Source organism: Dipodomys merriami, unplaced genomic scaffold (assembly GCF_024711535.1).
Source record: "Dipodomys merriami isolate MVZ:Mamm:240054 unplaced genomic scaffold, mDipMer1.0.p SCAF_106, whole genome shotgun sequence".
Classification (NCBI taxonomy): Eukaryota; Metazoa; Chordata; class Mammalia; order Rodentia; family Heteromyidae; genus Dipodomys; species Dipodomys merriami.
This window is the reverse complement of record NW_027202338.1, coordinates 1,416,993-1,429,556: the sequence shown is the minus strand read 5'-3', so window position 1 is coordinate 1,429,556 and position 12,564 is coordinate 1,416,993. Positions and strand designations below refer to the sequence as shown.

The 12,564-nt window shown below is 45.2% G+C and overlaps 1 pseudogene; it reads left to right on the top strand.

Moving 5' to 3' along the window:
• Nucleotides 1-5,831: 5,831 nt before the first annotated feature.
• LOC138811728 (mitochondrial pyruvate carrier 1 pseudogene) lies at nt 5,832-6,644 on the top strand (annotated as a pseudogene).
• Nucleotides 6,645-12,564: the final 5,920 nt, after the last annotated feature.

The window sequence follows — 12,564 nt, the reverse complement described above, 5'->3', positions numbered from 1 at the left end:
GTCAAAAGAAAGTCTTTAATACTGGCTGGGACTACACTGGACAGTCAGGTGCCCCAAAAAGTGCAGTGCCCAGTCTGGTCTTATGGCCCCTTTTAAATAAGAAAGTACACCCGCCCCCATCCTTATTCACTCAGGCGAAGAAAGTCCCTGATGGTTTTTTCCTGCAAGTGCAATCCAAGGGTGACGTTACAGAAGCTAAATCAATATTATAAGCAGGCATGAACAGGCTTAATCTCCCACTGCCCAGACAGAGATCATCTTGTTTCATGAAGTCAAGTTCTGGTTCTGCAGGACCATTTCTGCTAAAGAATCTACTTGGGTTTGTAGTCAGGAAAGGGAATTTTCTTTTTTTTTTTTGTCAGTCGTGGGGCTTGAACTCTGGGCCTGGGCGCTGTCCCTCAGCTCTTCAGCTCAAGGCTAGCGCTCTACCACTTGAGCTACAGCGCCACTTCCGGTTTTCTGGTGGTTTATTGGAGATAGGAGTCTCACGGTCTCTTCTGCTGGGGCTGGCTTTGAACTGTGATCCTCAGATCTCAGCCTCCTGAGTAGCTAGGATTACAGGCGTGAGCCACCAGAGCCCGGCTAGGAAAGGGAATTTTCTAAGTGTCCTAAATCCATATCTCTCTGAGGGCATAGTTCTTTGAAGTTTTTTCTGCTATGACTAATGCAGATGTGCCAACAGCAGCTGACTTAGCAATCCATGCTCCAACTAAAAAAGGCATGAGGAATCGGATGGCCCTTTGAGTCTGGACCAGTCCTGTGTTTATGTGAATATAGGCTCTCCCTTCTTCCCTACTGTAGCTCTACACTTGAGGAATGACTTGGAGTAATACACGAAGACCTCACCCTTCTTGGCCTTCTAATAAATCAGAAGCTACACACTTAGCTAACCCATTCCAACCAGATAGTCTGATAATAATCTCTTTCTTTCTTTCTTTTTTTTTTTTTTGTTCATGGTGGGGCTTGAACTCTGGGCCTGGTCACTGTCCCTGAGCTCTTCAGCTCAAGGCTACTGCTCTACCGCTTGAGCCACAGCACCACTTCTGGTTTTCTGGTGGTTGTATTGGAGATAAGAGTCTCACAGACTTTTCTGCCCGTGTAGGCTTTGAACTGTGATCCTCAAATCTCAGCCTCCTTGGTCCCTAGGATTACAGCTATGAGCCACCAGCGCCTGGCTTGATAGTAATCTCGTTGGTTTGTTACTCTTCATGTATGCAGGGTAGCATAGCAGGCATCTGTGTAGGGAAATTTCTTTAGGTCATAGACAATCGCCCTGGGGAGCCTTCAAAGTCCAGGAACCTTGTTGCCTGCCCAGGGTGATTCCAGGGATTACAACCTATTGGATTTTTAACAGGAGTGAAGGTCTGGTTAGTCTCAACCTCTGTGTAGTAAGTAGGTTGCAGGTCTAAGCACAATCAACAGTCTTGACCTAGACTTGGACTAGAATGAGTTAGGAATTGATGGACCTTCTCTAACAGGCTTAACATTGAGAGACAAGCCTCTGATCTTGGGATACTGTGATCGGGATCAGTCCACAAGCGGTAACTATAGGGGCCTGAGAATGCCTGTGATCTGTAGGCCTCTGGGGTCCTGGTAGAACTAAACCAGAGATAGGGCCTATAGGCTGAGAGTCTCAACGTGGGAGCCTCCATTGTATGGTGAACTTCTCTCCGGGATCCTGACCCTGGGTCACATAGAGCCTGGCTGCCCGGGCCCTTCCAGTCTCCCAGCCAAGGTTACTAACAGCATTCCAGGCCAACACTTTGACATCATGAGATCACAGCTGCCCAAACAACAGATGGTAGGTTTTCTTTCCCAGAACACAGAGACATAAGAATCTACATGTTTTCACGATGCCTCTGTCTCACAATCCAGTGGGCACAGCAGCAGTGGCCCTCCCCTTGGTGAGAGGGTCCTGCAGTAGCAAGACACTCATAGAGTTGAATAGACTGATAACTTTCTCTATAGTCGCATTTCCACATTCATAGCCTCAGCTGCCCCCTCCTAATACTTGCCTTGATGGTAAGCAAAAGGATTTATCATGGAGCAAAGATCCTCTTTCAAGATGAGTTGACTAGCCAGGTGACAGTGGCTCAGGCCTATAATCCTAGCTACTCAGGAGGCTGAGATATGAGGATCATGGTTCAAAGCTATCGTGGGCAAGAAAGTCTGTGAGTCTCTTATCTCCATTGAACCACCAGAAAACCAGACGTGGCGCTGTGGCTCAAGTGGTAGAGCACTAGTCCTAAGATGAATGAAGAGCTGAGAGACAGTGCCCAGGCCCAGAGTTCAAATCCATGATCAAAAAAAAAAAAAAAAAAAAAGATTGGTTGAGTAGCAGTAGTTACAAGAAGTAGCAGTAGTTTGCAAGAAGTTTCCTATCGCCTGTCTTTCTGAGTTGCCATTCCCATGTTTGGAGACAGAGGTTGTTGTATATTGCCTGACCCATAAAATAAATGTAACCATTAAGGGGCTTGTCATAGTCTTATCTTTAGTAGATCAGAAGTTTGGGTGACTGTCCATGTTTCTTTCTCATCTGCTACTTCCTTTAGCTGCGGCTGGTGGATATAGGAGGGAACACCAGCTACCCTCACAGCCATTGCTGTGCTCAGGATTATAGGATAAGATCCCTTCCAGGTTGGATCTAAAGTCTGAGCAGGAACTCTTTTCACCCACCCCAAGTCCTCTGGTTGGAATCTGTGGACTGGCTCGAGCGCAGGCTGGGGGTCTGCTCCTCTGACTGCCTGGTGAATAGCCTTGCAAGTGGGCTGGAGGTCCTGAGATGACTTGAGAGAGTGATTATTCGTCTCTGCTCTGGGGACATCTCTTCATCTCGGGGGATAGGTGATGGTCTTCCAAACATGATTGCATAGGGAGTAACCCCCTCCTGGTATGGATACATGTAGTCCTGAGGGGGCAAAGGGAAGGAGGCGGGTCCAAATTGTGCCTGTCTCTCAGACCAGTTGAATCAAGGTTCCCATTAGGGTCCTATTCATCCTCTCTACTTGCTTTGAACTCTGTGGCTTATAGGCATAATGTAATTTCCAATTGGTATTTAATGCCTTTGCCATAATTTGGGATATTTTGGCTGTCAAAGCCAGGCCAGAGTAATTGGTAGGCCAAATGTAGGAACTAATTTTTTAAGTAACTTCTTGGTGACTATTACAGTCCAGGTGGGAAAAGCTCTGCCTAGCCTGAAAAAGAGTCCACGAATACCAGGAGGTATCAGTATCCAAAAAACAGTAGGTTTGGTTTCAGTAAAGTCCAGTTCCCAATGCTCTCCAGGTGAGGTGCCTCGGGACCGTATTCCTTCGGGGGCCCTTCTTCCCTCTTTAGGACTCACATGAGCATAGGTAAGGCAGCTAGTGTGACACCCTTAATGATATAATCCAGTCTAGGGATGTAGGACCTTGGCCTAATGAGCTCAGCAAGTTTGGAGGTTCCCTGATGCCTGGTCTAGTGCAGTTGAGTCACCAACTGTTTTCCCAGCACTGCTGAGAGAACGGGTCTCTGCCTGGCAACCAGCCAACCTGTTCCTTCTAGCTTGAAGTCCAAGTATTCTGCCCATTCTTTCTCCTCTGATGTGTGGGAGGGTCTAGGAGCAGATCTGGCTCTGGCAGCATTATCAGACCCTAGAGAGGCCCCACTAATTCTAGGGGGCCTCCCTGGCTGCCAGATCTGCCACACTGTTCCCCTGAACTTCAGGAGATTCTCTCTTCTGGTGTCCCTGCCAGTGCACAATGGCCAATTTCTAGTTTATCCAAATAGCTTCTAGTCAAGCCAAAATCTCCTTCCCAGCTGAGGTGAGGAGCCCCCCTCTCCTGATACATAGCTCTGGGTACGTGAGTAGTAGCAAATGCATACTTGCTGACTGTGTATACTTCATGGCCGTGTCTCTTTCCCATCTCAATGCCTGTGCCAAGGTGATAATTTCAGCCATTTGAGCCAACATCCTTTGATTGAGGGACTGAGCCCATATTGTTTGATCTTTTTTTTTTTTTTTTTTTTCCGGTTCATGGGCCAGGAACTCTGGGCTGGGCGCTGTCCTCAGCTCTTCAGCTCAAGGCTAGCGCTCTACCACTTGAACCACAGCACCACTTCCCGCTTGATCTTTTGTGGAGACTGCTGCCTTCACATACCTTATCCCATCTTGAATAAAACTGCTCCTGTCCATGTATACCTCCTCTGCCTCCAGCAGCGGGGCATCAGGCAAGTCCAGTCTGGGAGACTAGATCAGGTCAGTTACCTCTGTACAGTCATGCAGAGGTCATTCTGGGTCATCATCGAGCAACAAGCTTGCTGGGTTCAGGGTTGATGTTCTGCAGAACTTGATACAAGGTTGATCCAGGAGAAGTGTCTGGTAGTGTGTCACTTGGCTATTTGACATCCATCTTTTCTGAGTACAATATTGATTTAGCTTCTGTAACTACACATTAAGCTGGCACCTGTAGAAAAGAATCCTCAGTTACTTTCCTCCCCTGAGTGAATAGAGGGGGTGTGGTTTTCTGGATTAAAAGGGGCCATGAGACCACACTGAGCACTACACTTTTTGGGCACCTGACTGTCCAGTGTAGTCCCAGCCAGTATTAAAGACTTTCTTTTGATGATACTCCCTGAGCCTGTGTAGTCTCTCCTGGTTGGAGGGTGTGTGGGGGGGGCCTTCCACTCAACAATTGTCTCCTTTACATTGTTCTTAACACTTTCTTACGTATGAATATACCAATCTTTAGGAAGATGGATAGAATACAGCATGCATGACAGGGAATATGGTTTTGTGAAACTTCCATCTATGTAATTGATTCAGCAAGGTAATAAGATTTAGCAAAGGAGAGATAGAGAATTACTCTTCAGCAATTCATGGCTCAAGTATCGCTGAGAAATGATGTTTCTAATCTTCACTTTCTATTCAAGGAAAACACAAGCAAAGCAAGGGCGCAGGCCTGGGGGTGGGCAGGGAGCTGACCACACCACTCAGCTCCTCCTGCTCTCCCTTTCCAAAATCAACAGGTAACTTGCCTATATTGTGGTGTGTGTTGTTCTCTGCACTTTGGCCCTCCCCATGGACCTCAGACAGATTGCAGATGCTGGTGGGTCTCCCCCTGGCCCCCCCTCTCTTTTTTGTTGTTTGTGGAGCTTGAACTCAGCCTGGGCACTGTCCCTGAGCTCTTCAGCTCAAGGTGAGTGCTTTACCACTTGAACCACAACTCTAATTCTGTTTTTTTGGTGGTTAACTGAAGGTAAGAGTTTCACTCTTGCCTCCCGTGCGCGTGCGCGTGCGCTGGTCCGGGGCTTGGCGCCTCCGTGCCAAAGGCCCTGCGTGTGGACAGCACCACGTCGGGGTCCGTCCTGAGCCTCAACAGGCCCGGGCCCCTCAGGTCCCTCGGCTGGCATCACCAGCGCCTCCGACCCCAGCGCGGGGCGCGCCCAGGGCGGGCCGGGATGCCAAGGTGACCTTGGGGCCCGCGGGCGGGGCGACGGGCCAGAGAGCCCAAGCGGCATGAGGTCCACCCCGGACTGGACTGGAGGAGCCGTCGCGCGCGCCCGCGAGAACCTAGCAACCGCCGGCCAATCCCCGCCCGCTCCGAACGTTTCCGACAGCAGGTCCCGCCCCGCGTCGCGCCGAGGGGTGGGGAAGGTGTGTGGCCGGTGCAAGCCAATCCGAAACGTCTATTTCAGCGCTGCGCCTTCCCATAGGATGGGAGGTGGCGGCCGTAAGGCGTGGCCGAGCGTCGTGAGGCGGGCCCTGGAGCTTCGCGGCGGGCCGTGGAGGTTCTAAGGTGGAGTCTGCTTTCCGGGCCGGCACCGCGGGGCCCAGCAGCTGCATCTCCGCCATGGCCGGGGCCCTGGTGGGCAAAGAGCGGCGGACTATGTCGGGAGCAAGGATTTCCGGGACTACCTCATGAGCACGCACTTCTGGGGCCCAGTAGCCAACTGGGGTCTCCCCATTGCCGCCATCAACGACATGAAGAAGTCTCCAGACATCATCAGCGGGCGGATGACATTTGCGCTCTGTTGTTATTCTCTGACGTTCATGAGATTTGCCTATAAGGTTCAACCTCGAAACTGGCTGCTGTTTGCGTGCCACGCCACCAATGAGGTGGCCCAGCTCATCCAGGGAGGAGGGCTCATCCAATACCAGATGGGTCAAAAGGCCTCTGCATAACCATGGAACTGCTCTTGCTGGTCAGCACCCAGCCCCCACTGCTTGTCTCCGATCCCCTGCACGGGAATGGCCTTGCCAAGGAGAAAGTGCCCAACTCCTGCTCTCTCACACCATCGTGTAGAGGTGGTGGAGACTCCCTCACCCCCACTCTTCTGCCTTTCCAGTGCTGAATGCTTTATTTCCTTCAGCTCCAAAAAGGGAGCTGACTTAATCATGCCTGATGAGGGTTTCATGAGTACTATATGTATACCTCCCTTGGGATTTGCTTAATAGACATCAATAAAAACAAAATTGTGTAAGTACTAACACTTTGGTCCTCAGAATTCTTGACTTCAGTGACCCTAGACACCCAACAGCTGGCCATATACCTAAAATCTGACTTCCAGTGTTGAGAAGTACCTTCTTATTCATGCAGTGTGTTTACTGAGATGCTGTAACTTAAAGGCAATAAATGACTTAAATATTAAAAAAAAAAAAAAAAGAGTTTCACTCTTTCCTGCCTGGGCTGGCTTTGAACTGTGATCCGTAGATCTCAGCCTCCTGAGTAGCTACCTGGTGGCATGAGCCACCAGGGCTTGGTCTCTGCTTGTCTTGTAAGAGAAGAAGGAGGAGGAGGAGGGAGAGGAGGAAGAAGAAAGATAGGAGGGAGAAGTAAGAATTTCACCTAGAGATCCTTACAACCACAGCTATAATTTATAATCTTAGCATCTCCTTCCTAGATTTTTTTTTAAAATGTTGATCCTGGGGCTTGTATTCGGGGACTGTGCATTGTCTAATCTTTTTTGCTCAAGGCTAGTGCTCTACCTGTTCCACCACAGCTCCACTTCCTACTCTATTGTAGTTTATGGAAGGGAAGAGTCTCACAGACTTTCCTGACCTGGCTGGCTTTGAACTGCAACCCCCAGATCTCAGTACAATGAGTAGCAAGGATTATGTGTGTGTGTCACTGGCCCATGTTTTTCTGATTTTCATGATCTTGTCTCTGTTATAGAGAGATTCCCAACCCATACATCCTGTCTTCACCACCAATCAATCTAAGGATTTCAATTCTACTGTGCATCCCCTAAATCCCTATCTCTTTGGCCTGTCTTCAGTCTGGGGTTCCAAGTCCTGTCTCAGTCATCAGCCACACAGCTTTGAAAATCTCCCCTCCCCAGCTCTGAATTCAGCCTGGAGCTCCGGAACCTGTGAGTGTGCCCAGCTGCGTGTGCCCTGTCTTTCCTGGCTGTGGGTGTTTCAATGTATGGGTGGGGGATGAGATTCAGCGAGAAAGTGACACATTAAATAATAGGAGCTAAAGCCTAAAGGCACACTGCCCCAGCCATCCCTGCCTGTACAGAGGGTTACAGTTACATGAGTCAGGTAATGAGTACACTTCCTCTTGAACATTGTTACCCCCTCCATTGTTTTCCCCCTACCATCCCCTCCCTCCCTCCTTTCCCGGAGGTTCTTTTTTTTTTTTTTTTTGATTGTGATTAAGTGATTACATAATTTCCGGAATTTCACAGTATTGTGGAATAATGATGCTCATTTAAAGTCACAAGTTCATTCTAACTTTCCTGGAGGAAATTGTCTAGCACAGTGTGTAACATAACGGTGTTCACATGTTATACACCATATATGTGATCAGCAGCATGGGGATATTTAGTAGTGGTTCGACCAGATGAGTGGGAGTTCTTTGTTTCTTAAGTCCTGTTAGTTTTGTCATATCACCTAACATTTTGGATTTAGCATCCACTTATCAGGGAGACCATGTACCGTTTGTATCTTCGCTCTTGGCTTACGTCGCTCAACATGATTCCTTCTAGCTCCATCCATTTCCCTGCAAATGCCATTATTTTGTCATTTCTAATGGCTGCATAATATTCCATTGTGTATAGATACCACAATTTTTGGATCCATTCATCTGTGGTGGGGCATCTGGATTGTTTCCATATCCTAGCTATTGTGAACAGTGCTGCAATAAACATGGAGGTGCACGTGTCCTTGTATATTGTTTCCTGTTGTTCAGGGTAGATGCCTAGAAGTGGTATGACTGGGTCGTAAAGGAGGTCAATGTTTAGCTTTCTAAGGACCCTCCAGACTGCTTTCCAAAGTGGTTGTATAAGTGTACATTCCCACCAGCAGTGTAATAGGGTTCCTCTTTCTCCACATGCTCTCCAGCATTTGTCATTGGCTGATTTGTGGATGTGGGACATTCTGACTGGGGTAAGGTGGTATCTCAGGGTTGTCTTTATTTGTATTTCCTTCACCACCAGGGATGATGAACATTTCCTCATGTGTTTCTTTGCCATTTTTATTTCTTCATTTGAGAAGTCCCTCTTTAGTTCCCTTGCCCATTTAGTAATTGGTTTGTTAGGTTTGGGAGGGATTAGTTTCTTGAGTTCCCTGTATATACAGGATGTTAACCCCTTGTCTGATATATTGCTGGTAAATATTTTTTCCCAATTAGTTGGTTGTCTTTCTAGCTTGGTTGCAATAGATTTAGCTGTGCAGAAGCTTTTTATTTTAAGGTAGTCCAATTTGTCGAGTCTCTCTCCAACTTGTTGTGACCCTGGGACTCTGTTCAGAAAGTTCCTTCCTGTGCCTATTAGTTCAAGTGTTTCTCCTACTCTGTCCTGCAGTAGTTTCAGAGATTCAGGTTTAATGTTAAAGTCTTTAATCCATTTTGAGTTGATGTTGGTGCATGGTGATAGGCTGGGGTCCACTTTTAGTTTTCTGCATGTGGCTGCCCAGTTTTCCCAGCACCAGTGGTTGAAGAGGCTGTGTTTTTTCCATTGTATGTCTTTGGCTCCTTTGTTGAATATCAGCTGGCTGTAGGCCTGTGGATTTATTTCTGGATCTTCTATTCTGTTCCATTGGTCTTCAGGTCTGTTTTTGTGCCAGTACCATGCTGTCTTTGTTATTACAGCTCTGTAGTAGAGTTTGAAGTTCGGCATGGATAGCCCTCCCATATTGTCTTTATCCTCTAGAATTGTTTTGGCTATTCTAGGTTTTTTGTTGTTCCATATGAATTTTTGGACTGTTTTCTGTATTTCAGTGATGTACGTCATTGGGATTTTAATAGGAATTGTGTTGAATTTGTATATTAGTTTTGGAAGTATTACCATCTTTACTATATTAAGTCGGCCTACCCAGGAACATGGGAGGTCTTTCCATTTCCTAGTGTCTTCTGCAATTTCTTTCTTTAACTTTTTATAGTTCTCATTAAATAGTTCTTTTACATCTTTGGTTAGGTTAATTCCTAAATATTTTATTTTTTGGGAGGTTATTGTGAATGGGGTTGCTCCCCTTATTTCCCTCTCTTCTTGTACATTGTCAGTGTACAGGAAGGCAACTGATTTTTGTGGGTTTATTTTGTATCCTGCTATTTTGCCAAAGTGATTTATGATTTCTAAGAGTTTGGAGATGGAGTTTTTGGGATCGTGAAGGTATAGTATCATGTCGTCTGCAAAAAGGGATAGTTTAACTTCTTCTTTCCCTATGCGGATCCCTTTAATGTCTTTTTCTTGCCTTATTGCCCTGGCTAAGGGTTCCAGGACTATGTTGAAGAGGAGTGGAGACAGTGGGTATCCTTGCCTTGTTCCTGATTTTAAGAGAATTGGTTGTAGCTTTTCCCCATTAAGTATAATATTGGCTATTGGTCTGTCATAAGTGGCTTTTATTGTTTTTAGAAATGTTCCTTCTATTCCTATTTTCTCCAGAGCTTTTAGCATGAATGAATGTTGAATTTTATCAAAGGCCTTTTCTGCATCTGTGGCGATAATCATGTGATTCTTGACCTTGGCTCTGTTGATATGTTGGATTACATTTATTGACTTACGTATGTTAAACCATCCCTGTGGCTCTGGGATGAAGCCTACCTGGTTATAGTGTATTATTTTTTTTATGTGTTTCTGGATTCTGTTAGCTAGAATCTTGTTAAGGATCTTTGCATCTGTGTTCATCAAGGAAATTGGCCTGTAATTCTCTTTTTTGGTTGGGTCTTTGCCTGGTTTGGGGATGAGTGTGATATTGGCTTCGTAGAATGAGTTTGGGATAGCTCCCTCCTTCTCTGTTTCTCTGAAGAGCTTGAGGAGTATGGGTATTAGTTCTTGTTTAAAGGTCTTGTAGAATTCTGCTGTGAATCCATCTGGTCCTGGGCTTTTTTTTGTTGGAAGACTTTTGATAGCTTCGTGTATCTCGTTATAGGATATTGGCTTCTTTAATTGGTTAACTTTTTCTTTGCTCAGTTTGGGCAACTTGTATTTCTCTAAAAATGCATCCATTTCTGCCCGATTTTCTTCCTTTAGAGAGTATAGCTTTTGAAAATAGTCTGTTAGAATTGTTTGGATATCTTGGGTACGTGTTGTGATGTTTCCCGTGGCATCCCTAATCCTGTTAATATGGGTTTCCTCTCTTCTTTTTTAAATTAATTTTGCCAACGGGCCTTCAATTTTGTTTAGTTTTTCAAAGAACCAGCTTTTTGTTTGGTTTATTTTGGTTATGATTTTCTGATTTTCTAATTGGTTAATCTCTGCTCTTAATTTGGTTATCTGGCTTCGTCTAGTAGCTTTAGGTCCCATTTTTTCTTGTTTTTTCTAGCTGTTTTAATTGCAACATCAGATTATTTACTTGGTCTGTCTCCATTCTCTTGATGTGGGCACAGAGGGCAATAAATTTGCCCCTCAGGACTGCTTTTGCTGTGTCCCACAAGTTTCTTTGTGAGGTGTTTTCATTTTCATTGAGTTGTAGGAAATACTTTATTTCTTCTCTGATCTCTTCCATTACCCAGGCGTTGTTAAGGAGTGTGCTGTTCAATTTCCATGTCTTAGAGAAATTTCTGCAGTATGCTTTGTTATTGAGAGCCAGCTTGATTCCACTGTGGTCAGATAGGATACAGGGGATTATGTCGATCCCTTTGTATTTGCTTAAGTTCCTTGCATGAACTATGATATGGTCTATTTTGGAGAAAGTTCCATGAGCTGCTGAGAAGAATGTGTACTGTGTTGTTTTAGGGTGAAATAGTCGGTAGATGTCAGTTAATTCCGCTTGAAGTATGGCCTCACTTAATTCGGTAGCTTCTTTGCCAATCCTCTGGTTAGTAGACCTGTCCTTTGGTGAGAGTGGTGTGTTAAAGTCTCCTAGTATTATCGTATTGGGATCTATTTTATTCTGTAAGTTTGAGAGCATTTGTTTAACATATCTGGGTGCACCAATATTTGGGGCATATAAGTTGATGAGGGTAATATCCTCCTCTTGGATTGTTCCCTGTATTAATATGTAGTGTCCGTCCTTGTCTTTCTGTACTGATTTTAATGAAAAGTTTATTTTGTCAGAAATCAGGATAGCTACACCTGCTTTCTTACTGGGGGCATTTGATTGGTAGATCCTTTTCCACCCCTTCACTCTGAGTTTGTTTGTATGTTTGGCTGAGAGGTGGGTCTCCTGCAGGCAACAGATGGATGGGTCTTGTTTTCTGATCCAGTCCTCATTTCATTTTCTTTTCATTGGTCAATTCAGCCCATTTATATTAAGAGAAAGTATAGAGAGATGCATTGTTGTCCCTGCCATTCCATTTTCCTAAGTTTTTCTTTTTTCCTTTCCTCCTGTGCTTGCTCAGTTAGACTTTGAGTAACGCCTATTTGGGGCAGGTCCCAGTTCCTGGTTGCTTTCTTCAGGTTGCGTCCCCCCTCTTAGAATTCTTTGTAATGTTGGCTTAATGTTTATGTATTCATTTAGTTTTTCTTTGCTATTAAAAGTTTTCAGTTCTCCATCGAATGTAAATGCTAGCTTTGCCAGATATATCAGTCTGGGTTGGCAGTTATTGGCTTTCAGGGCTCGTATGGTGCTTTCCCAGGCTTTTCTTGCATTCATTGTTTGTGTGGAGAGATCTGCAGTGATTCTAATTTTTTCCCGTTGTAGTATAGCTCCTTCTTCATTTTTGCTGCATGCAGGATTGTTTCCTTATTATTCCGGTCTATTATTTTTACTATAATGTGTCTAGAAGTGTTTCTCCTGGGATCTTGCTTGTTGGGTGTTCTATATGCTTCTGTGATGTAGGTAAGATGTTCTTTTTTGAGGTGGGGAAATTTTTCAGTGATTATCTTCTTGAATAGCTGTTGCATTCCCTTGCTCTGGGATTCCTCACCTTCGTCCACTCCGATTATACGAAGGTTAAATTTCTTGGCATTATCTGCTTGCTCTTGAATTTCCCTTTGGTTTAATTTGAGTGATTTTTCCATATCTGTCATTTTTTGGTCCAGTTGGTGTATTCTGTCTTCTGTATCTTACACTCTACTTTCCATTTCATTCAGTCTGTTGACCGTGGCTTCTATTGTGGTTTGCATGGAGGAAATGGATCCCTTTATGGATTCAATGTTGGTTCTCAGAGTACTGATCTCAGTATGTATTACCTCTAC